This window comes from Pogoniulus pusillus, chromosome 22 (genome assembly GCF_015220805.1).
Source record: "Pogoniulus pusillus isolate bPogPus1 chromosome 22, bPogPus1.pri, whole genome shotgun sequence".
Classification (NCBI taxonomy): domain Eukaryota; kingdom Metazoa; phylum Chordata; class Aves; order Piciformes; family Lybiidae; genus Pogoniulus; species Pogoniulus pusillus.
This window is the reverse complement of record NC_087285.1, coordinates 3450904-3475607: the sequence shown is the minus strand read 5'-3', so window position 1 is coordinate 3475607 and position 24704 is coordinate 3450904. Positions and strand designations below refer to the sequence as shown.

The 24704-nt window shown below is 53.0% G+C and overlaps 1 long non-coding RNA gene across 1 annotated transcript; it reads right to left on the bottom strand.

The window, feature by feature from the left end:
- Window positions 1–1420: 1420 nt before the first annotated feature.
- On the bottom strand, window positions 1421–9901 carry LOC135185498 (uncharacterized). Its single transcript, XR_010306508.1, has 3 exons — window positions 9664–9901; window positions 3241–3396; window positions 1421–1506 (listed from the first exon to the last, which is right to left on the bottom strand). It is a non-coding gene; the product is annotated as an uncharacterized LOC135185498 (long non-coding RNA).
- Window positions 9902–24704: the final 14803 nt, after the last annotated feature.

The following is a 24704-nucleotide window of genomic DNA, read 5'->3' as shown; positions in this document are numbered from 1 at the left end:
ACACCTTGAGTGCTGGGTTCAGTTTTGGGGCCCTCACTTTATGTAGGACATTGAGGGTTTGGAGTGGGTCTAAAGAGGGACAAGGTGAAGGGTCTGGAGAACAGGACTGGGGAGGAGCAGCTGAGGGAAAGGAGGTTGTTTAGTCTGGATAAAAGGAGGTTGAGGGGAGACATCATGGCTCTCTACATGCTGTCTACAACTACCTGAAGGGACATTGTAGCCAGGTGGGGGTTGGCCTCTTCTCCCAGGCAACCAGCAATAGAACAAGGGGACACAGTCTCAAGTTGTGCCAGGGTAGGTCTAGGCTGGATGTTAGGAGGAAGTTCTTCACAGAGAGAGTGATTGGCATTGGAATGGGCTGCCCAGGGAGGTGGTGGAGGCACCGTCCCTGAGGGTGTTCAAGAAATGCCTGGATGAGGCACTTGGGGCCATGGGCTGGTTGACTGGATAGGGCTGGGTGCTAGGTTGGACTGGATGAGCTTGGAGGTCTCTTCCAACCTGGTTGATTCTATGATTCTACAGTTCCCTGATAGAAGGTTGGATCCAGATGGGGCTCAATGTCATTGCCAAAGTAACAAGTGATAGAACAAGAGGAAACAGCCACAGGTTGCATCAAGAGAGGTTTGGGTCAGACAGGAACAATTTCTTCATGGAAGAGTTTCCCAAAGACTAAACCAGACTGTCAGGGCAATGGTGAAGTCCCCATGCCTAGAGGGATTTAAGTATGTGGTGTTGAGAGCCATGGAGACCTGTCAGTGCTGGGTTAAGTGCTGGGACTCACTGATCTCAAAGGTCTTTTCCAGCCCAAAGAATTCCCTGGCAGCTCACCAGCACTCTTCTCCACCTCAGAACCCACCTAGAGTGAAGTCTGAACCTCTCAAATGGACCAGACTGGCAGGCTGCTGGAGGAAAAGTGAATGGGATTGTCTGACATGGAGAGGGGGCTGCAGCCCAGACACCTCTACCCATGCCCTGCATCTGCAGCTGAAGGTTAAACACCTCCTTTGCACTCATTCCCAGCTCTGCCTCTCTCCAAAGCCACGCCAGGTAATTAGAATCATTAGAACTATTATTAGACCATAATATTATTATAGCATTTTTGCTACACTTGACATCTGTTGGCTGATAGATTTAACTGGTACATAAGAAATAATTGCACATAGATTTCTGGCAAATGAGCACCACCACGGAAGGCATTAAAGCATTTTTTGTGTGTGTGGAAGAAGAAAAAGTTCATTTTTCTGGAAGCAGGCTTAGAAATAAAACTGCTAAAACGAAGTGAAACCTTTAAAAACTCTCATTAGTGAAACTATTTGGGTTTCATCTAGGCAGGCATTAAAAAAAAAGTCCTGATTTTAGATGTTTAAAGGTATATATTTGGCCCAGATCAAGACAAGTATCCTCTTCCTACCTATTCCAGTGCTCCAGAGGTTTCTAAATCCTCTTTCCACCTTCCTTTTCTTCTCTCTGCAGCAGGTTTTTGAATTATTTGGGCAAAGAGTGTGGCTGCACAGAAAAGCAGCATAATCAGGACTCTTACAACTTGCCCAGTGGAAATCCTAGGGAATTATCAGCAAGCACACACCTAGAATGCAACACAGCTTCTGGCATCCCACGAAGCCCAAAGGGCTTTGCAAACCAGGCTCAGGGTGTAACTGATCCACCACTGAGGTTCAACTGCAACCCAGAGTGGAACACAACTTTCAAACTGTTTAACTACACAGAGTTAGCTGCAACCCAGAGTGGAACACAACTTTCTAACAGTGTTTAACTACACAGACTCAGCTGCAACCCAGAGTGGAACACAACTTTCTAACAGTGTTTAACTGCACAGACTCAGCTGCAACCCAGAGTGGAACACAACTTTCTAACAGTGTTTAACTGCACAGATTCAGCTGCAACCCAGAGTGGAACACAACTTTCTAACAGTGTTTAACTGCACAGACCCAGCTGCAACCCATAGTGGAACTCAACTTTCTAACAGTGTTTAACTGCACAGACTCAGATGCAACCCAGAGTGGAACACAACTTTCTAACAGTGTTTAACTGCACAGACCCAGCTGCAACCCAGAGTGGAACACAACTTTCTAACAGTGTTTAACTGCACAGACCCAGCTGCAACCCAGAGTGGAACACAACTTTCTAACAGTGTTTAACTGCACAGATTCAGCTGCAACCCAGAGTGGAACACAACTTTCTAACAGTGTTTAACTGCACAGATTCAGATGCAACCCAGAGTGGAACACAACTTTCTAACAGTGTTTAACTACACAGACTCAGCTGCAACCCAGAGTGGAACACAACTTTCTAACAGTGTTTAACTACACAGACTCAGCTGCAACCCAGAGTGGAACACAACTTTCTAACAGTGTTTAACTACACAGATTCAGCTGCAACCCAGAGTGGAATACATCTTTCTAACAGTGTTTAACTACACAGACTCAAATTCAACCCAGATTGGAACACAACTTTCTAACAGTGTTTAACTACACAGAAAGTTGTGTTCCACTCTGGGTTGCAGCTGAATCTAACAGTGTTTAACTGCAAAGATTCAGCTGAGATTCATCTGCAATCCAGGGTGGAACACAACTTTCTAACAGTGTTTAACTGCAGCATGCAGCTCCCCAGAGAGAATCACAGAATGGTGTGGGATGGAAAGGACCTCTAAAGGTCAGCCAATCCAACCTCTCTGCAGTCAGCAGGGACATCCTCAACTAAATCAGGTTGCCCAGAGCCCTGTCAAGCCTGACCTTGAGTATCTCCAGGGATGGGGCCTCAACCACCTCCCTGGGCAACCTGTTCAGTGTTCCACTACCCTCATAGTAAAGAACTTGTCCCTAGCATCCAACCTAAATCTGCTCTGCTCTAGTTTGAAGCCATTGTCCCTTGTCCTGTCACTGCAGGCCTTTGCAAATAGTCCCTCTGCTTCCTTCTTGTAGCCCCCTTTGGGTACTGGAGGGCTGCTATTAGGTCTCCCCCAAGCCTCCTCTTCTCCAGGCTGAACACCCCCAGATCCCTCAGCCTGTCCTTGTAGCAGAGGTGCTCCAGCCCTCTGTTGGTTAGATACCTCCAGCTGCCAGCCTTCAGAAGAGACAAAAACCACAGGGAAACTCTTGAATTCAGTGGGGCTCAAACTTCACCCCACAGCTACACTCATGGGTACAGAGGCTGGAAGCACACTTCAGGAAAGAACCAAGCTCTTAAAACTCAAAAAGCTGAAGACAGCAGCTTGGTACTTACAGAATTGGAGGCAGTTGCAGCTGATGCTCTTTGGACAGTGAAGTTTTCTCCACTTCAATGGATTTCAGCTGGAGTAAAGCTTAGCTCGTGCTGAGGTGGGGAGCAGCAGAGCCTTGGTGGAACGAGGTGTCCTGCAGCTGCTCCCACAGTGACACACTGTTGAGAGATAAAAATGAGTGCAATTAATTTTTCCACAGCAAGTCTGGTTTATTTTCTTCCCCCAGAGCAGAATAACCAAAGAAACTTTGAATTGCTTGAGGAGAAAAATGTGTTTTTACTACCTTAGTCAGATACAGACAAGCCCAACTCCCACTGAGGACAGACCTGCAGAGAAACAAAGGGGAGCAGGACACTGCAACCATGGGTCCCCTCCTCTGCTACCAAAGCAGACGCCTGAGGGGTGTTGCTGAGGGACCAGAGGGTTGCCTCTGAATGATGCTGGTCTCAATGAGTGCTGCTGAGAAGTCCCAGACAAGCAAGGCTCAGGAAAGCTCTTGCAAATCACCTGAGTCTTCAGCAATAGGGCACCAGGGCTCTGCCACCACATCTCCAATCAGCACAGTGCTGTTAAAGCAGGATTTCTCTCTGTCCCTCACACACTCCCAGGCAGACCAGGGAGCTCAGAGTAGCTGAGCTCACCTTAACGAGGCACAGTGCTCATTACTAAGAAAAGGACAAACCAAAGCAACTTTCACACACACACACACTTTAGGAGTAGCTTTCAATGATTCCCTGTCAAAGGCAGAGAAAGCCTCAGGTACCAGCCCTTGGAGCTCAGTCCAGGAATGCTTCTATTCATCCTTTTCATTAATGGCCTAAAGAATAGAAGAGAAAGTACTTCTCTAAAAGCTGAAAGGATGCCCAGCAGCTAAAAGCTTGAAGCACTCCAAAGGTCATGATCAGAATTGATAAACTGAAGAAAAGTTCCCAAACCAGCCATGAATCAATAAAAAAAGGGGGGAAAAAGGAGGAAAACAATGCAAAGAGCTGCTCTTGGCAACAGCAAAAGCAGAGATCAAGCACACAAACACAGCAAGGGGGGAGCCTCTCTGGACACAGGTAGTGCCAAGCAAAGTCAAGGACAGAAAATGTGGCCTCTGATGGTGCTGTGACACTGCAGCTCCAGCTGCAAAGAGCTAAAAGTCATTCTCTGATTTAAGAACAGCAAATTCCCAGTTCTGGACTGGGAGGCCACGCTGGGTGTTGGGTATCACCCCTAAGAATGTCACAGACAACTTGCGGGGGTCTGGGTAAGGAGCAGTCAGCAGCCCCACAGCAGCTGTTGGAGGGTTTCTCCATCTCTGTTCCCCTCCAGGGTCACTATCAGCTTTTAACAGCACTTAGGAGGACAATCAAACCTTCTATGAAGGCAGGAGGCAAAGTGTCCTCTTTAATTTGCTGCCAGGACCAGCCAGATGAGGTGCCAAGACGAGGGTTCCAACACGTCCCAGGGGAACTTGCCCTCATCTGCACTTAACACCCACTGCTGCCCAGCCTGGAGCTGAGCATCTCCTACCCAGCCTCAGGACAGAGCCACGGAGGAGGAGGAGGCTTTTCCAGCCCTGCATTTCGCTTCAGCATCCTCCATCTGGCCCCTCCTACACGGCTAGAGCAGCGACATCTCAGAGCTCAATTAGCAGCCCAAACACAAGAGAGCTCCTCACGCTGCCCAAGGGGCACCCATACGGCAGAGCAGCTGGAAGGATCTGCATCTTTGCTGCCTTGCATAAACGAAGCTCAGCAGCTCCATTTGCCACCAAGCTCCTTCGGTGCTGAAGATGCTGCCTGTTTGGAAGAATAAAGCTTCCACCTCTCACAGAATTAACCAGGTTGGAAGAGACCTCTAAGATCATAGAGTACAACCTATCACCTAGCACCTTGTAATCAACTAAACTATGGCACTAAGTGCCTCACCCACTCTCCTTTTAAACACCTCCAGGGATGGAGGTTCCACAGCTTCCCTGGGCAGCCCATTCCAATGCCAATCACTCTCTCTGACAACAACTTCCTCCTAACATCCAGCCTAAACCTGCCCTGGCACAGCTTGAGGTTGTGTCCCCTTATTCTGTCACTGGCTGCCTGGGAGAAGAGACCAGCTCCACCTGGCTACAACCTCCCTTCAGGCAGCTGTAGAGAGCAATGAGGTCTCCTCTTTGTCCAAAGCACCTCACCCACCTGTGTGGGTCACCATCTGTCCATAAGGGTCACCACCTGTCCATAAGGGTCACCACTCAGACCAGCAGGCAAGCCCCAGCCTGAGGAATGTGAGGTGATGATTGCAGAAAAGAGTGACAGAAAAAGGGGCAATGACTTTAAGCTTGAGGAGAGCAGATCTGGAATGGGTTTTAGGAAGAAATTCTTTCCAGCGAGGGTGATGAGACACTGGCACAGGTTGCTCAGGGAGCCTGTGGATGCTCTCTCCCTGGAGGTGTTCAAAGCTAGGTTGGGGATGAGGCCTTGAGCAACCTGGGCTAGTGGGAGGTGTCCCTGCCCATGGCTGGAACTGGATGAGCTTTAAGCTCAATTCCAACCCAAACCATGCTATGAATTCCATAAAAATACTGAAATGAGGGGTTTCAAAGCAGGGCAGAGCAGGTGATGCCAAACCCTAACTGCAGCCTCTGAGAGAAATCCACCAAAGGGACAAGATCTTACTCAAAATCTCATGAAAGGAGGTTGGAACAAGGTGGGGTCATCCTCTCCTTCCAAGAAACAAGCAATACAACAAGAGGCAACGGCTCCAAGTTGCACCAGGGGAGGTTTAGCCTGGACATTAGGAACAACTCCTTCACTGAATGGGTTGTCAAGCCCTGGACTAGGCTGCTCAGGACAGTGGCGATGCCACCATCCCCAGAGGGATTTAAAAGCTCTGCAGATGTGGTGCTGAGGGCCATGGTTTAGTGGTGTCCTGATGATGCTGGGTTAAGAGTGGGACTGAAGGATCTTAAAGGCAGCTTCCAACCCAAATGATTCTATGACTGTACGAAAAGCAGGGCTTAACTTGCAGGAACACTTAAGATTTCCCAGTGAGTCAAGAGGATTTGGGAGGTTTCTGAGTCAGAGCTTTAGATGCAGGCTGCCTGGCGAAGCACAGCCAGAGGGGAGATCTGACAGCGCCTTCGTTAGCATGCAGCATCTCCTTTCACAGGGCTGCTTCCCAGAAGATCCCCAGTGTTGTGTCATTCTTCACTTCAGGTGCTAAGAATATCTGTGCATTAATAAAAAATAGTTACTAGCTTTAGAGGGAACTCATCAACAAAGTGCTCAACCCATCTCAATTAAAGCTGATTCACCTACCTCACGAGTGAAAGTTAAACAGTAGCTCTCAAGGGGGAAAGCTAAGTGGTAAGAGAGCTGAGGTGGGTGACAAAAGCCACAAAGGAAGTCATCAGCAGAGAGGATTAGCACACAGAAAGGCTGACTATTATTCCTAAATTTATCCCACTAATCCACTGCCCTCCCAATTCCCAGGGTGTCCTTTCAACCGCACCTGCCCAGCTTGGCCACGGCTCTACTTAAGTAGCTTTCTATTTCCTGGCTGCACAGGAGCAGAGAGAGAGTCTGGGGGTACTGGAGGGTTTTACAGGTGGTTTATTGCTCAGACTAAAATGCTTAACTGCGAATCAGGAGCAGGTGGTGGCAGCACCTGTGGTGCTTTAGGGCACAAGGGCAGCGCTGTGGGTTCCAGAGTTGTTCTGACACTGCATCAGGAATTGCCACTTTCCACAGAATCACAGATTTTTAGGCTGGAAAGGACTTTTCAGATGGTTGAGTCCAAGTGTTAACCCAGCAGTGCAAGGTCAGCACCTAAACCATGGCCCTCTGCACCACATCTTCTTCACTGAGAGAGTCACTGGACACTGGAATGGGCTGCCCGGGGAGGTGGTGGAGTCGCCCTCCCTGGAGCAGTTCAAGGCAGGACTGGACGTGGCACTTGGTGCCATGGTCTGGCCTTGAGCTCTGTGGTAAAGGGTTGGACTTGATGATCTATGAGGTCTCTTCCAACCTTGGTGATACTGTGATACATACATAAGGCTTTCAAATTCCTCTCAGGACAGTGACTCCACTGGCAGCCTGTGCCAGGCCTTGACAACCCTTTTCATGAAGAAGTCATTCCTCAGGTCCAACCTAAACTTCTCCTGGTGCAGCTTGAGGTCATTGCCTCTTGTCCTGCTTCTTGTTCCTTGGGAAAAGAGACCAACCCCTACCTTGCTATAGCCTTCTTTCAGGGAGTTGTAGAGAGCAGTGAGGTCTCCCCTCAGCTTCCTCTTCTCCAGGCTACACACCCTCAATTCGCTCAGCTGCTCCTCATCAAACCTGTTCTCCAGGCCCTTCATTAGCTTCTTTGCCCTTCTATGGAACCACTTCAGCCCCTGAACGTCCTTCTTGGAGTGAGTGGCCCCAAGGCTAAAACCAGTGTGTGAGGCACGGCCTGAGCAGTGCTGAGTACAGGGGGACAACCACTGCCCTGATCCCTATTTCTGTAACAGAAGGATATTTGTATCCCTTTCAGTCTAGTAAATACATGGCCACCTATAAGAATCAACCAGGCTGGAAGAGAGCTCCAAGCTCACCCAGCCCAACCTAGCACCCAGCCCTGGCCAATCAACCAGACCATGGCACTAAGTGCCCCAGCCAGGCTTGGCTTCAACACCTCCAAGGACAGCAACTCCACCACCTCCCTGGGCAGCCCATTCCAATGCCAATCACTCTCTCTGCCAACAACTTCCTCCTAGCATCCAGCCTCAACCTGCCCTGGCACAACTTGAGACTGTGTCCCCTTGCTCTGCTGCTGGTTGCTTGGCAGCAGAGCCCAACCCCACCTGGCTATGTAGCAGACCCCAGGAACTCGCTCTCACCTCTCTTAGCTGCACTTCTACACTAAGCTTCTGGGGCAAGACTTTAGATGCTTCCATTATCTAAGCACCTGCAAAATCCCAACAGAGCCAGAGTGGTCACTTTTAAGGCAGAGCTGGGGAAAGGAATCACAGAACTTCTTAGACTGGCAAAGCCCTTCAAGCTCATCGAGTCCAATCATCAGTTTCACACTGCCAAGTCCTTGACTAAACCAAATCCCTCAGCACAACATCTAGTCACTGTGAATCGCTGTGGTTGGAAAGGACCACCAGGATCATCCAGTCCAACCTTCATGACTAGACTGCAGCCTCAAGCACCACATCCACTCTCCTTTTAAACCCCTCCAGGGATGGTGAAAAGAAAACGGGAGGGGGGGAAAGCAGCTTACTCCTTACTGATGCTACTCCCAGAGCACAGAATTAACTCGAGAGGCTCCCAGGGAGCAGAAGCGCTGCGGCAGCGCTCGGTAAACGCTGGGGTGTGTCGGCAGCTTTTCAACTGCGAACTTCTCGGCACTTAATAAGGGTTCCCTGCCAGGGCTGCGTGCTGGAGCAGGCTGCTCAGGCAGGCAGCAGCGCCTGCGCCGAGCCCGCTCCTCCGGCGAAGCAAAGCGAACCCGGGGAGCTGTGCTCTTTCTGCCGCCCAGCCAGGTTTGTACCGGGTGAGTTCCTATCAGCCAAAGGCTGCAAAACAAAGTAACTCGCCCCGAAGAAACCGGGTCTACAGGAGCTGGGCAGTGTAAGCCTGGGCCGTCCTGAGGCAGGTGGTGTTGATTACTCACAGTATCAAACAGTATCATCAGGGTTGGGAGAGACCTCACAGATCATCAAGTCCAACCCCTTACCACAGAGCTCAAGGCCAGACCATGGCACCAAGTGCCACGTCCAATCTTGCCTTGAACAGCTCCAGGGACGACGACTCCACCACCTCCCCGGGCAGCCCATTCCAGTGTCCAATGACTCTCTCAGGGAAGAACTTTCTCCTCACCTCCAGCCTAAATCTCCCCTGGCGCAGCCTGAGGCTGTGTCCTCTCGCTCTGGCGCTGGCCACCTGAGAGAAGAGAGCAACCTCCTCCTGGCCACAACCTCCTCCTGGCCACAACCTCCCCTCATCAGAAACTAACTTCTCTCCCAAGCGTCAGCCAACCGCCCAAGTTCAGCGTTTGAAGGCAGAACTCCAGAGAGCGTTTAGCTCCTCAAAACCCCTCTTTTGCTCGGTTTGCGCTCCCTGGCTTTGTGCCACACGTAGTTTCACTGCTCCTCGGGCAAGGGAGCCGCAAGCAAGCTTGCAACCGAGCAACGCGCACGGCCCCCTCTGACCGCGCGGAGCAAGGACTCCGCCTTAACGTCCCACGGCTACACTCCAGCCGCACCAGGACGCTCCGATTCCACCTCCGCCCACGAGCAGAGGGGGCCTGAAGCCTCCCAGCCCACCCTCCTGCTCAGGGTAGAGTCCAAACTGCTCCCACGCTGTCTGTGTTGAAACCCCTCCGGTAAAGGAGCCCCGTCTGCCCAAGCACCGTACCCTGCTCTGCGGGCAGGCACCTGCCGCACAGCCCTGACTTACGGTCACTTCCAGAGGAGGAAGCCCAAGCAACTGCACTTACTGCCGAGCCCCCCGGGCATGGGCCAGACGCCAGCAGCAGCTCCCCGGGGCCCTGCGTTTAAGAGCCTGCTCGGTAGGGAAGCGCCACGGCGAGCAGCCCCTAGCGCCGGCAAGGCCTCGCTGCCGGCTGCTCTCCAGCAAAGAGAGCGGCAGGACGCGCGGAGGCACGGGGAACAGCTGCGCACGCCCGCAGAGGCGCAGAGCACCTGCCCCGGCCAGCGGTGCCCCGGCCAGGGAGGGTCCCGGCAGCGCCCCCCGCCCGCGCCCCCCCCCCGGCACTCACCGCTCCGCACCGCGCAGGCGCCGCCCCGCCCGCCGCCGGGCACGAGGAGGAGCCGCCGCGGGACCGCCCCGCCGAGCCCTGACATGGCGGCGGCGGCGGCAGCAGGTGCGCGGAGCGTCCGGCCCTGACCCCTGCCACAGCAGGGCGCCCGCAGCAGCTTGCGCAGGATCGCAGTGCCCGGGGCGGGGCGTTGGAAGCTCTCCACAGACGGAGACCTCCACAGCCGCTCTGGGCAGCCTGCTGCAGGCCTCCAGCACCCTCACACCAAACAAGTTCCTTCTCCTGTTCAGATGGACCCTCCTGGGTACCAGTTTGTGCCCATTGCCCCTTGTCCTGTCCCTGGGCACCGCTGACAAGGGTCTGACCCTGTCCTTTTGCCCCCATCATTTATCTCTTGCTGAGCATTGATCAGCTCCCCTCTGGGGCTGCTCTTCTCCAGGCTCAACAGCCCCAGGGCTCTCAGCCTTTCCTCCTCACAGAGATGCTTTGGGCCCCTCAGCAGCTTTGTAGCTTCCACTGGATTCTCTCCAGCAGTTCCATCTCTCAAACTGGAGCTCAGAACTGGACCCAGTGCTCCAGATGGGACTTTGCCAGGGCAGGGTAGAGGGGGAGATGAAAGTCCCTCAACCTGCTGGCCATGCTCTTCATGCACCCCAGACCATCACCATCGCCATGAGGGCACATTGCTGCGTTACAGGGAACTTGTCCACCAATGCTCCCAGCAGCTGGGCAGGGGCTGAGCTGGCTTGTCTAAGCTGTCCTTTTGACAAGGAAGTGTGGACCAGATGATTCCCCTCTGCTGAGACCCCACCTGGAGTACTGCATCCAGTTCTGGAGCCCCTGGGACAAGAGGGCTGTGGAGATGCTGGAGAGTGTCCAGAGCAGGGCCAGGAGGATGCTGAGAGGCTGCAGCAGCTCTGCTGTGAGCACAGCCTGAAAGGGTTGGGGCTGTGCAGGCTGGAGCAGAGGAGGCTCCCAGGGGACCTTCTTGTGGCCTTCCAGGAGCTGAAGGGGGCTACAGAAAAGCTGGGGAGGGACTTTTGAGGCTGTGAGGGAGTGGCAGGAGTGGGGGGGATGGAGCAAAGCTGGAGGTGGGGAGAGTCAGACTGGATACGGGGGCAAAGTTGTTGAGCAGGAGAGTGGTGAGAGCCTGGACTGGGTTCCCCAGGGAGATGGTTGAGGCCTCATGCCTAGAGGTAAGGCCAGGCTGGATGGGGCTCTGGCCAGCCTGCTCTAGGGTAGGGTGTCCCTGCCCATGGCAGAGAGATTGGAACTGGCTGATCCTTGTGGTCCCTTCCAACCTTGATTCTATGCTTGAGGTCCCTTCCAACCATGGGATTCCATGGAACCCAGTCACCCTGAGGGAAGGCTGGCTGGCTGACATCCCTGTCAGTGTTAGAGGAAAAGGGTGAAAAGCTTTTCTGAATAACATCTGCTGTCTTTTAGGGTGCAGACCCTGAGCACCACAGCATCCCTTGGGCTTGTGTGGGGTCATCCTTGCCACACTCACCCTCCAGCCAGCCCGGGGATATAGGCAGCAGTTGGCTTTGCTGGGGGAAACTGGAGGTGAAACTAGAGGGGCACAGGGACAGCCCTGAGCCCCCAGACATCAGCAGTACAGCCAGGGAAGGGTGCTTGGACCTATGGGTCTTCCCTGCCAGGGCAGCCGGTCATGGGGCAGCCTGCTCCAGCCTCTACCCATCTGTAGTGGGGTGCCCTGAGCTGCCTCTGTCCCCTGCAGCAGATGAGTAGTGGGGAAGGAGGAGGTGATAACTGCAAGGTTCATGAGATGCTGTTGGCCTTACACATCACATCTCCCCTGCCACTGGCTGCTTCAGCACCCGCTTCGTTTTTCACACCTTTTGAGGGAAGTAGTAAAGTTTCAGGTGAGTACCAGAGTGCTAATTCACAGCCCTGGCACCTAAAGTCCCCTGGACCATGCTGAAGAAGAGGTGAGAAAGACTGGAAGGCAGATAGGCTGCTGCAGGCGTGAGCCCATGGGTCTCTTCTGCCTCGTTAGCTCTCAGCATCACACTGATTGAAATTGGGTGCCAAAGCCTTTCCCACTCCTCTCCTCGCTGGTGACTGAACCATGGCATTACAGAAGTGACAGAAAAGCCATAGCCATAAGCTGTGCAACCCTCCTCCCTGCCCAGGGCTGGGCTGAGGAGCAGCTGGCACACAAGGATGCCCACAGGCTACACCACGAACCAGGCAGTGGCCAAAACCCACCCTGCCAGCCCCCCAGATTAAACTGGAGATGCTTGATTATCTAGGGAAGGATGCCCAGCGACAGCCAAAAGGATGACAGGGGGCCAGCAAGAAGCTGCATGCTCACTCTGCCCCCTGAGCCAATGTCCCCATGGTTCCACCCAGCCATGCACCTTGCTTTGCTGCTGGTACTCACCAAGATCCCGAGGGCAGGAGGTTGATTGTAAACAAATCTCAGCTGTTCTCTTCCAGCAGGTCAAATGTTTTCAGTCTTTGCAGGTTGGATGTCAACACCTCAAAAACCAGAATCTGGAAGCAAACCTCACCATGAGTGATCCACAGAACTACTGAGGCTCATGAGTTTTGATGGGCTTTGTGGGTTTTCAGGCATCTGGGTGATACCTGGGTTGGCTCAGCAGCAGTGTGGGCAGCAGGACAAGGGAGGTTCTTGTGCCCCTGGGCTCAGCACTGCTCAGGCTACACCTTGAGTGCTGTGTCCAGTTCTGGGCTCCTGAATTGAAGAGAGATGTTGAGGTGCTGGAAGATGTTTGGAGAAGGGCAGCAAGGCTGGGGGGGAGCCTGGAGCAGAGCCCTGTGAGGAGAGGCTGAGGGAGCTGGGGGGGTGCAGCCTGCAGCAGAGGAGGCTCAGGGCAGAGCTCATTGCTGTCTATGATTCCCTGCAGGGGGGCTGTAGCCAGGTGGGGTTGGGCTCTTCTGCTAGGCAACCAGCACCAGAAGAAGGGGACACAGCCTGAAGCTGTGCCAGGGCAGGTCTAGACTGGATGTTAGGAGGAAGTTGTTGTCAGAGAGAGTGATTGGCATTGGAATGGGCTGCCCAGGGAGGTGGTGGAGTTGCAGACCCTGGAGGTGTTGAAGCCAAGCCTGGCTGGGCACTTAGTGCCATGGTCTGGTTGATTGGCCAGGGCTGGCTGCTAGGTTGGGCTGGATGAGCTTGGAGCTCTCTTCCAACCTGGTTGATTCTATGATTCTACTCCTGGCAAGACCTAGCTCCTGGCCTTTGGACTTGTGAAAGCATTGCCAGACTCCAGCCTCCTCCTCCTCCCTTTGGGGCCTGGTTGTCTCAGCTTCCAGAGCAGCATTGCTACCTCACCAGCTCTGCCCAAAGCCTGCTGTGGTCTCTCCAGTGGGGCAGATGAGCCAGATCTTCCCCAAAGCTGGTCTTCTGAGCTCTTCCTATCTGGAACAGCACTGACAGGGCAAGGAGGCATCTCCCTCAAGCCATGGTGAGCCTGCTCTTTCAGGTACAACACTAAAACCTCTTCATGCTCCAAACCCAAAGCCAGCAGCCACAGAACCATTGAATCATAGAATTGTTTAGGCTGGAATAGACCTTTGAGATCATTGAGTCCAACCATTAACACAGCACTGCCAACTCCACAGCTAAACCATGTCCACACAGCTGTTAAACCCCATCAGGGGTTTCACCACTGCCCTGAGCAGCCTTTTCTAGGCTGTGACAAACCTTTTGGGGAAGAAATTGTTCCTAGTGTCCAACTTAAGCCTCCCCTGGTGCAACCTGAGCTCATTTCCTCTTGCCCTATTGCTTGCTGCTCAGGAGAAGAGACCAACCCCACCTGGTTCTAACCTTCTCACAAGGATATGTAGAGAGCAATGAGGTCTCCCCTCAGCCTCCTGTTCTCCACACTAAACACCCCCAGGTCCCTCAGCTATTCCTCACCAGCTCTGTTCTCTAGACCCTTCACCAACTTGGTTACCCTTCTCTGGACCTGCTCCAGCATCTCAATGTCCTTCTTGCTTTGAGGTCCCCAAAACTGAACCTGGTATTCAAGATGCAGCCTCACCAGTGTACATGGGGACAGTCCTCGCTGTGGTCCTGCTGGCCACACTACTGCTGATCCAGGTCAGGATGCTGTTGGCCTCCTTGGCCACCTGGGCACACTGCAGTTGGGCAGCTCTGGATCCAAACATCAGGCTGGGGCACAAGGAAGAGAAACCTCTCCCTGACCAGCCTCAAGGCCCCTCGACAGCCCCAGATGGTTTGGGAAGTCACCCTGAGGTGCTGTATCCATCACAGTGTTGCATCCTCGGGCGGTACCAGCCTAATCCCACTGTCTGAGGCTGCTAACACATCAAAGAGATTAGAGAACAGGCTCTGTATGCATTACCTCCTGCATTTGGAGTTCTTCTGTTTGATCTGATGGGCTGGAGGTTTCTTTTCAAAGGTATTGGAGAAGATGGGTGTGAGAGAGTAATTTAGGGCCGGGAGTAATCTTTCATCAATGTACTTAAAGACAATCACAGCACTAGGAGGGAGGCCTAATTGTGGAGTTGTGTAATTAGTTTTTATGTCACTGCAATTATTCTGTTGGCTACATATAAAGAACATGGCAAAATGCAGCACTTAATTTTAAATCAAGACTTGATTCTCTTTTAGTAGGTAATTGATGTTGATCACATCACTTAGCAGCAACTATAAAATGCTCTGTTTAGACTGCAAAAGGATGGAGAAAAGGGCTAAGCAGATAGGTAATTGATGGACTGCAGGCTGTTTTGGGGGTGGGGGAGGCAGCATTAATCCCTCAGACTTCAGCTTTCTGTTTGCAGCCACTTCATAGAATCATAGAATTGTCAGGGCTGGAAGGGATCCCAAGGATCATCCAGTTTCACCCCCCCTGCCATGGGCAGGGACACCTCACACGAGATCAGGTTGCTCAGAACCACATCCAGCCTGGCCTTAAAGGCCTCCAGGGATGAAGCTTCCACCACCTCCCCGGGCAACCTGTGCCAATGTCTCACCACGCTCATGGTAAAGAACTTACTCCTAACATCCAATCTGAATCTCCCCACTTCCAGTTTTGCTCCATTCCCCCCAGTCCTATCACTACTTGACAGCCTAAAAAGCCCCTCCCCAGCTTTCTTGTATCACCTTTCAGACAGTGCAAGGCCACAATAAGGTCTCCTAGGAGACTTCTCCTCTCCAGACTGAACAGCCCCAGCTCTCAGTCTGTCTGCACGGCAGAAGAGGTCCAGCCCTCTGATCATCCTCACGGCCCTTCTCTGGACATCATTAGCAGCACAGGGCGTTAATGAGTGCAGATCCCCACAGCACTTCAGCAGCACCACTCTGCCCTGGACAGCAGCAGCCACAGGTGGATTTACTCTGCACTTCATTCCTTGTGCTTAATACCTTCCTGATGGACCACTGGGAGGACAAAGAACTGGCCAGATAGTCACCCTCAAAGGGTTGTGATCCACAGCTCCAAGTCCAAATGGAGACCGGGGACAAGTGGTGGCCCTCAAGGGTCTGTCCTGGGTCCAGAGCTCTTTAATGCCTTTGTCAGCAACATGGACAGTGGCATCGAGGCACCCTCAGCAGTTTGCTGATGGCACCAAGCTGTGTGATGCACTGGAGGCACCTGAGGGAAGAGATCCACCCAGAAGGCTCCTGACAGGCTTGAAAAGTGGGACACTGCCAACTGCATGAGGTTCAACAAGTCAAAGTGCAAGGTCCTGCACCTGGGATGGGCCAAGCCCAGGCACAAACCCAGCCTGAGTGCAGAGTGGGTTGAGAGGAGCCCTGAAAAAAAAGCCTTGGGGCTGTTGGTTGATGAGAAGCTCCACATGAGCTGGCAGTGCCCTCATGCAGCCCAGAAGGCAGCTGTGTGCTGGGCTGCACCAAGAGGAGTGAGGGCAGCAGGGCGAGAGAGGGCATTCTGCCCCTTGACTCTGCTCTGCTGAGACCCCACCTGGATACTGCATCCAGCTCTGGTGTCCCCAGCACAAGGACACAGAGCTGCTGGAGTGAGAGCAGAGGAGCCCACAAAGATGATCCAAGGGCTGGAACACCTCTGCTGTGAGGACAGGCTGAGGGAGCTGGAGTTGTTCAGCCTGGAGAGAAGACTGCTAGGGTACCTTAGAGCTGCCTTCCAATATGTGCAGGGATCCTGCAGGAAGGCTGCAGAGAGACTTTTCATGGGGGTGTCTAGAGCCAGGACAAGGGGCAATGGTTTGAAGCTGAGTGAGAACAGGGCTAGGCTGGAGCTTAGGAAGAAGTTCTTCCAGTATGAGTGATGAGACTTTGGAATAGGTTGCACAGGGAGGTTGTGGATGCCTCCTTCCTGGAGATGCTCGAGGCCAGGTTAGAGGAGTAGATAATCTCTGAGGTCCCTTCCAACCTAAGCCAGTCTATGATTCTTTGAAGTCAAGGGTTGCATAAAGCAGCTCAATGTTGAGCACAAGAAGATTTGGGGATGATCTCCCCGGGCTGAGCATCCTGCCCAGACATGTGTCACATCCTGCACGCTGTCCTCTCTCAGGCAGGAGCCACCAGGAGTTCTCAGGAGCTGCCTGCAAGCCCAGAGTCCCTGACATCCCCAAACACCTGCCACAGGCATCTCAGCCTTCCCTGGGCTGCTCAAAAGAGGAAAATCAGGAAAGCTGAGGATGAGTTATTCCCTGAGAAACAGCACTGACTGTTGGCTTAGTCAACAGCTTATCAAGTGTAGCAGAAACGTGGGGCCAGTCCTGCAGCCAAGCAGCAGCAAAAGCAGCAGCTCAGTTCTCACCAGGCAGGATGATACAAGACTTGTCCTTGCTCAGCACAAGCCCAGATCAATAGCCTGACACCACGGTGAGATTTGCTGTCATGATAAAGTCAATAAAGCCTTTCATTGCCTTTGCAACTGGCCCAAATTACTTCAGTTCAAGGAGTGCTGCTTCCCCAGGCAGGAGCTGGAGGTGAGGTGGTGCCACTGCTGCAGGGATGGGTTTCCTGTTGCTCCTGGGCCATCAGAAATTCAGTTTCCTCAGGAAATGGCATGTGGGTTTGTGAACAGGACTGCAGCATGTCCAGCTGGAGCTGCCTCTCCTCCTTGTACCTCCTTCAGGACCATCCAGCTTCTCTAGCAGCTCAGCCAGAGCCACCTCTGCTCCTTGTACCCCCTTCAGAACCATCCAGCTTCTCTAGCAGCTTAGCCAGAGCCACCTCTCCTCCTTGTACCCCCTTCAGGACCATCCAGCATCCCTAGCAGCTCAGACAGAGACACCTCTCCTCCTTGTACCCCCTTCAGGACCATCCAGCATCCCTAGCAGCTCAGCCAGAGCCACCTCTGCTCCTTGTACCCTCTTCAGGACCATCCAGCATCCCTGGCAGCTCAGCCAGAGCCACCTCTCCACCTTGTACCCTCTTCAGGACCATCCAGCTTCTCTAGAAGCTCAGCCAGAGCCACCTCTCCACCTTGTACCCTCTTCAGAACCATCCAGCATCCCTGGCAGCTCAGACATAGCAACATGTTCTGAGCTTGGTCAGAAACAAAACTGACTGGTGCTGATTACCCCCAGAGACATAATCTGACACCCAATTTAAGTCCAAAAGCAACATCAAGATGCCTTGAGTGCCCTGGGCTAGTGGGAGGTGTCCTTGCCCATGGCAGGGGGGCTGGAACTGGATGAGCTTTAAGGTCCCTTCCAACTCAAACCATTCTATGCATCTATGAGTTGCTGTGAAGCTGCACAGGGCTGCCCCTCAGCAGGTCACTCCTAGTTTTTGGTTGTTTTTTCATGCTGAAGTATCAGCAAGTAGTTTTGGTTGGGTGCAGACCCAGAGGAGAGCCACGAGGTGCTCAGACACCTCCAATTCTCACCCACACCCATTTCCAGCACTCTCCACTCACCCTGCTGCGTTCACAGAGCTCTCACTAAGTTGCTGTCACCAGGAGGGTTCCATTGCCCTTTTCACCCTAGGAGGAGGGCAGCAGGCATGTGTATGGCATGGAAGAGGTCAATCTCCTAGATAATGTGCAAACTGCAAAGGCTGCAGGAGACTCACTAGGTTGAATTTTCAGGTGGTTTTCCAGGCATTGCAGTCCATACTTGCAACGAAGCAGATGGATTTGTGGCCAGTCCCTGGGAAAAGTCCTACCAGGAATTTCACCCAGCAGCCCTTCCTTCCCAACAACCTTTTGCATAACAGTGTAGCTCCAGAAGATGAAATCTAGGCTCAAACAGGTGTAATTGTTTAAGGATCTGCATGCTGTGTGCAGTTCTGGAGCCCTCAACACAAGAAGGACGTGAAACTGTTGGAGCAAATCCAGAGACCACAAAGATGCTCAGAGGGCTGCAGCAGCTCTGCTATGAGGGGACAGGCTACAAGAATTGGGGCTCTGCAGCCTGGAGAAGAGAAGGCTTCAAGGAGACTCTGGAGTGGCCTTCCAGTATCTGGGGAAGGACTACTGATGACATCTTGTAATGGCAGGACAAGGAGGAATGGGTGTAAACTGGCAGAGAGGAGATTGAAACTGAATGTTAGGAAAGGGTTCTTTGCAGTGAGGGTGGTGAGACACTGGCACAGGTTGCCCAGGGAGGTTGTGGCTGCTCCCTCCCTGGAGGTGCTCAAGGCCTCATCCAACCTGGCCTTAAGCAACTTATTGTAGTGGGAGGTGTCCCTGCCTATGGCAGGGGTCTGGAACTGGCTGAGCTTTGAGGTCCCTTCCAACCTAAACCTTTCTATGATTCTATGCCCTGCAGCTCCAGTGCCAGGCTGCATCACATCCCTGGCCAGCCTCAGCCCTGTTACAGAGCTGGCAACAGTTACTTTGCACATTGAGATGCTGAAAGGCATCTTTACAACCCAAGAAGTGAGTCACAACCCATCTGGAGTTCAGAGCAGATGAGTTTTGCTGTGCATATACATCCAGAGGGGACAATTGGGGACCCTGGGGTGGCATGGCAGCTGCAGGGTTACCCCACTGGCTTTTCCTTACCTACTTGGTGTGGTGGCACACAGGCACTTTTGCAGGCCCACATCAGCACCAGCCCTTCCAAACTGCTGTAAGGATCAGAGGGGTCCTACTTGCAGCCTCTCTTCACCACCAGCCCTGACACCACTTCATTCACTATCCAAAGATAGAGACTCATCTGAAGCCTTTGGCCATCAATCCCTTGGAGGCTCCAGAGCAGTAAATGGGATGTGATGAGCTGAGAGGCCATCTCTGCTTCTGGGGAGGCTCTGCCAGCCAGGCCAGGGGCAAAGCATGAAGGTTTCTGGGTGAGCTGCTGCCAGCGCCGTGCTGGCACAGCCTGGGGTCAGGATCCTGAGGTGGGTGTCAGTCAGTGATGACTCTTCTCCCTCTGAAATGCATCCACAGGACAGCTCAGCCCTCGTGGGAGCCTGGTGGCTCCAGCCTGGGCAGAGGGCAGGCTCTGCCTCGTTTCAGGAGCCTGGCAAGACCAGATGACTCCAGCAGTTCATTACGGGTTATTAACGACACCATTCATCACAGCCGAGTGGTTTGCTGTGCCCAGGCTTCCCAACAGGCTTCCCTTGCTTGCTCCTGTCTGATACCAGCTTTGGATTGAATTAGGTAAGGTGGCAAGGGTGATCAATTCCAAGCTGCTTCCCTCAGAAGCCATGCACAGATGATTTAGAAGCAGAGAGGAGAATAAAGCCCAGAGCAAGAGCAGAGGGATGTGGCAGGTACATAACTGGTTTGAAAGGAACATCAGATTTGTAGTGCCACCAGCTCAGCTGTGACTGGCCCAGGATTGTGAGGGCAGCAGGGTCTTCAGGGAGCCTTCCTAGAAGCAGTCACCTCGAATGACCTAAGCAGGAGCCTTTCCAGGTGTCAAAACAAGGATTTAGGTAAGAAAAAGGTCATGAGAATGGAGATCTGGAAGGAAACTGTGGAGGCAGCAATGGGGCAGCTCCATCCTGCCTCCTGCCCGAGGATCCAGTGGCCCTAGGCACAGACTTGCAGTCCCACTCATTCCATTCCGAGCATCCTGCAGGCTCCCTTGCCCTGCAGGCAGATGGTCCCTCCCAGGACTGCTGAAGGTTTTGGATCCTTGGGAAGTTCCCAGGAAGCACACACCTCTGCTGCCTCTCCTGAGAGCAGTACCCTGCACCACCACCTCCTCTTCACTGCATTTGTCACACCGCAACAGACACAGACTTAGGAGCTAGAACAAGGCCAGGTCATAAAGCCCTTCCCATAAGTTCTGGGCTCCTCAATTCAAAAGAGATGTTGAGGTGCTGGAAGGTGTCCAGAGAAGGGCAGCAAGGCTGGGGAGAGGCCTGGAGCACAGCCCTGTGAGGAGAGGCTGAGGGAGCTGGGGGGGTGCAGCCTGCAGCAGAGGAGGCTCAGGGCAGAGCTCATTGCTGCCTGCAGCTGCCTGCAGGGAGGCTGTAGCCAGGTGGGGTTGGGCTCTGGTGCCAGGCAGCCAGCACCAGAAGGGGACACAGTCTCAAGCTGTGCCAGGGCAGGTCTAGGCTGGATGTGAGGAGGAAGTTGTTGTCAGAGAGAGTGATTGGCATTGGAATGGGCTGCCCAGGGAGGTGGTGGAGTTGCCATCCCTAGAGGTGTTGAAGCAAAGACTGGATCAGGCACTTAGTGCCATGGTCTGGTTGATTGGATAGGGCTGGACTTGATGATCTTGGAAGCCTTTTCCAACCTGGTTGATTCTATGATAAGCTGGAAGCAAGAAGACCATAAATCTTGGTGGTGTTGCCCAATTAAAGGAGAGGGGATGAGCCTGAAAAAATGGGCCTTAAATCACCTTCCATCACCAACACCTTGCTCTGGGTGCTCTGATGTTGGCCAGCAAAGCCTTGATGTGAGTGACCACAAGCACAGAAACATTCTAGTTGGGAAAGCCCCTCAGGATCACCAAGTCCAACCCATATCCCTACTCCACAAGGTGCACCCTAAACCATAGCCCCAACCACCGCAGCCAAACGACTTCCAAACACACCCAGGGTTGGTGACTCCACCACCTCCCTGGGCAGCTCATTCCATTGCCTGACCACTCTTGCTGAGAAAAATGTTTGCTAATACCCAGTCTAAACCTACCCAGTGGCAGAGGCCAATGAGATGAGATTTAACAAGGCCAAGTGCAGGGTTCTGCACTTTGGCCACAACAACCCCAAGCAGCGCTATAGGCTGAAGCTGTGGGCTTGTCTCCAGGGAGAAGAGATCAGCCCTTAACAGCAACAAACGACCACAGGGATGAGCAGCAATGAAGACCCAGCAGCAGGAGAGCCACAGCAAGCACTAGGGACATTGTTACAGCAAAGGAGGATGTCCCACTGCCTGCTGCCTCTCTGGAGGCTGCCTGCAAAGGCTGGACAAACCTGCCTGGCTCCTCAAAACAGAGGTTCTAGGGGCTGTAAGAGCAGACTCTCATATCTTCCCTCTACTACCATGCCCTTCCCTTCTGCTCACACTGCTGCAGCATTCCTCCCCCTGGCCCAAAAGATTTGGGGTGTGTACAAATCGCTCTGGACAGGGGGAAGCACTGGCAGAGCCTTCACTGTAGGTAGAAGGCCCTGGACACCTTTGTGATGCCTCCTGAGAAGGCTTTGTCACATCCTCCAGCCCTGGAAGGCCACTGGGATTCTCTGCAGCACCTCTGTGCTGGGACCTGGGGCCCTCTAGGGCAGTCATGAGCCTGGGAACCCTCCAGCTGATGGTGAGGCTTGCTGCAGAGATACAGCAGCTTGTGCCAGCAGATTCAGAGCTGCCCAGAACGTGCCTCTGCCATGCCCCCTGAGCTGCAGTCTCCAAAGAGCATCAGCCTGTGCATGACAGGCAATGGATATGCTCTGCCTGATGGAAGGGCTCCTAGAAGCTCTTCCTGGCCTTTTTCTCAGCTGGACCACAGCCAAATCCATCCCCTGATCCTCACCTACTGCTTTGCTCAGGCTTAAGCCATTCTGCTTTCATACGCTGTGCTCTGCTTTACCAGCAACACCAGCGTCATCTCCTGATACTGCTTCCTTCTCTCCCCTCCATGATGGTCCCACAGGCCTCAGACTTTTCCATCCTCCAGCAGGTGACCATTCCATCTACAAACCCCACTGCCTTCCTGAGGCTGTTACCTGTTTTCCTCATAGGAGAAAAAGAGGAAAAATCAGTATTCTGCTGCTTCCTGGAGAAATCAATGTGAGCTCAACTCACTGTGAAGTTCCCTGTTAGAGATGCTGCACTGGTAAAAACTAATCCTCAGAGGAGAAAAGTGGGAGAAGAAAGAAAAATAAATTCCAGTGACTAAACAAGGCTAAAATGTTGCAGAGGACTAAACTCTTGCTAGGGCTGGAGCTCGTTTGCAAGTCCCAGAGCAGGGAAGGCTGTGGAGAGGATTCAGTCCAGCTGTTTATCACCCAGCTAAGAAGCAACTGCAACTCCTAGAATCAGCCAGGTTGGAAGAGAGCTCCAAGCTCATCCAGCCCAACCTAGCACCCAGCCCTATCAACCAACCAGACCATGGCACTAAGTGCCCCAGCCAGGTTTGGCTTCAACACCTTCAGCCACAGCCACTCCAGCACCTCCCTGGGCAGCCCATTCCAATGCCAATCACTCTCTCTGCCAACAGCTTCCTCTTAACATCCAGCCTAGACCTCCCCTGCCACAGCTTGAGACTGTGTCCCCTTCTTCTGTTGCTGCTTGCCTGAAGGAAGAGCCTAACCCCACCTGGCTACAGCCTCCCTTCTGGTAGAAGGTAGAACTGTATCCAGTTCTGGAGCCCCCATTACAAGAAGGATGTGGATGTGCTGGAGCATGTCCAGAGAAAAGCCACTGGGATGCTGAGAGGGCTGCAGCAGCTCTGCTGTGAGCACAGACTGAAAGAGTTGGGGCTGTGCAGACTGGAGCAGAGGAGGCTCCCAGGTGACCTTCTTGTGGCCTGCCAGGATCTGAAGGGGACTCCAAAAAAGCTGGGGAGGGACTTTTGAGGCTGTGAGGGAGTGGCAGGAGTGGGAGGAATGGAGCAAAGGTGGAGGTGGGGAGAGTGAGGCTGGAGGTGAGGAGGAAGTTGTTGAGCAGGAGAGTGGTGAGAGGCTGGAATGGGTTGCCCAGGGAGGTGGTTGAGGCCCCATGGCTGGAGGTGTTTGAGGCCAGGCTGGCTGAGGCTGTGTGCAGCCTGCTCTAGGGTAGGGTGTCCCTGGGCATGGCAGGGGGGTTGGCACTGGCTGCTCCTTGTGGTCCCTTCCAACCCTGCCTGATTCTATGATTCGAGTTGTAGACAGCAATGAGGTCACCCCTAAGCCTCCTCTTCTCCAGGCTGCACACCCCCAGCTCCCTCAGCCTCTCCTCATAGGGCTTGTGTTAATTGTTAATTAAAGCTATTGGGAGGGGGGAAAATGTAATCAAGAGTTTCCTTTCAAAGAGAAATAAAAGGACATTTCAGCTACATTAAGAATCTGTGGTTAAAAAAAACAGGAGGGAGGACTATGCTGAAAATCTTGCAACAAACCATTTCAGCATTTTCAGGGTGGAAAGGGATATCTTCTTGTTGTGGGATGCATCATCAGTGCAATGTGTTTTATCTCTCAGCCTGATGAGCAAAAAATAGCTTTGAAATCAAAGCAAAAAACCCTGTATTTTTAGGCTTTTTCTTAGTGAAAAAAAAAAAAGCCTATCTGAGGGTTGGTGTCCTAATTAAGGAGGAGGTTGGGTTTTTTTTCTTTCTCTCTTTTATTTCTTTCTTCAAATGGGATAAAGCTGTTTCTAGTTAGCTCTCCTCTGAAATGCTGGGCTTTGCTTTTCTTGGGGCATCCACTCATCCCCAATTACCACCAGACCCCAGGGTACATGGACCATGCTAAGACCACCCTGCACTGGCCCAAACTCCCCTGGGATTTGGGTCAGGCTTCACAAGACCTCACAGTGCACAGGCTCACAGGATGTTAGGGGTTGGAAGGGACCCAAGGAGATCATCAAGGCCAACCCCCCCCTGCCAGAGCAGGACAATGCTATCTAACACAGATCACAGAGGAACACATCCAGACAGGCCTGGGAAGGCTCCAGAGAAGGAGACTCCACAACCTCTCTGGGCAGCCTGTGCCAGGGCTCTGGGACCCTTACAGTAAAGAAGTTCCCCCTTGTGCTGAGCTGGAACCTCCTGTGCTGCAGCTTACACCCATTGCTGCTTGTCCTATCCCAGGGAGCAGTGAGCAGAGCCTGTGTCCCCCCTCCTGACCCCCAGCCCTCAGATAGTTATAAACATTTACCAAATCCTCACCAAGTCTTCTTTTCTCCAGACTAAGCAGCCCCAGGTCCCTCAGCCTCTCCTCATCAGCCATGCCCTCCAGTCCCCTCATCATCCTCCTAGCCCTCTGTTGGACTCTCTCCAGCAGGTCCCTGTTCCTCTTCAACTGGGGAGCCCAAAACTGAAGGCAGTATTCAAGATGAGGTCTCAGCAGAGCAGAGCAGAGGGGCAGGAGAACCTCCCTTGCTCTGCTGGACTCACTTCTCCTAATACACCCCAGGATCCCATTGGCCTTCTTGGCCACAAGGGCACATTGCTGTGCCATGGATGTTATCCATCAGGACCCCCAGGTCCCTCTCCTTGGGGCTGCTCTCCAGCAGATCACTTCTCAGCCTGTCCTGGTGGAGTTTATTCTCCCTCCCCAGGTGCAGGACTCTGCACTTGTCCTTGTTGAACTTCATTTGGTTCCTCTGTGCCCAGCTCTATCTGCCCAGGTCTCTCTGGATGGCAGCACAGCCTACAGCTGTCTCAGCCAAGCCTCCCA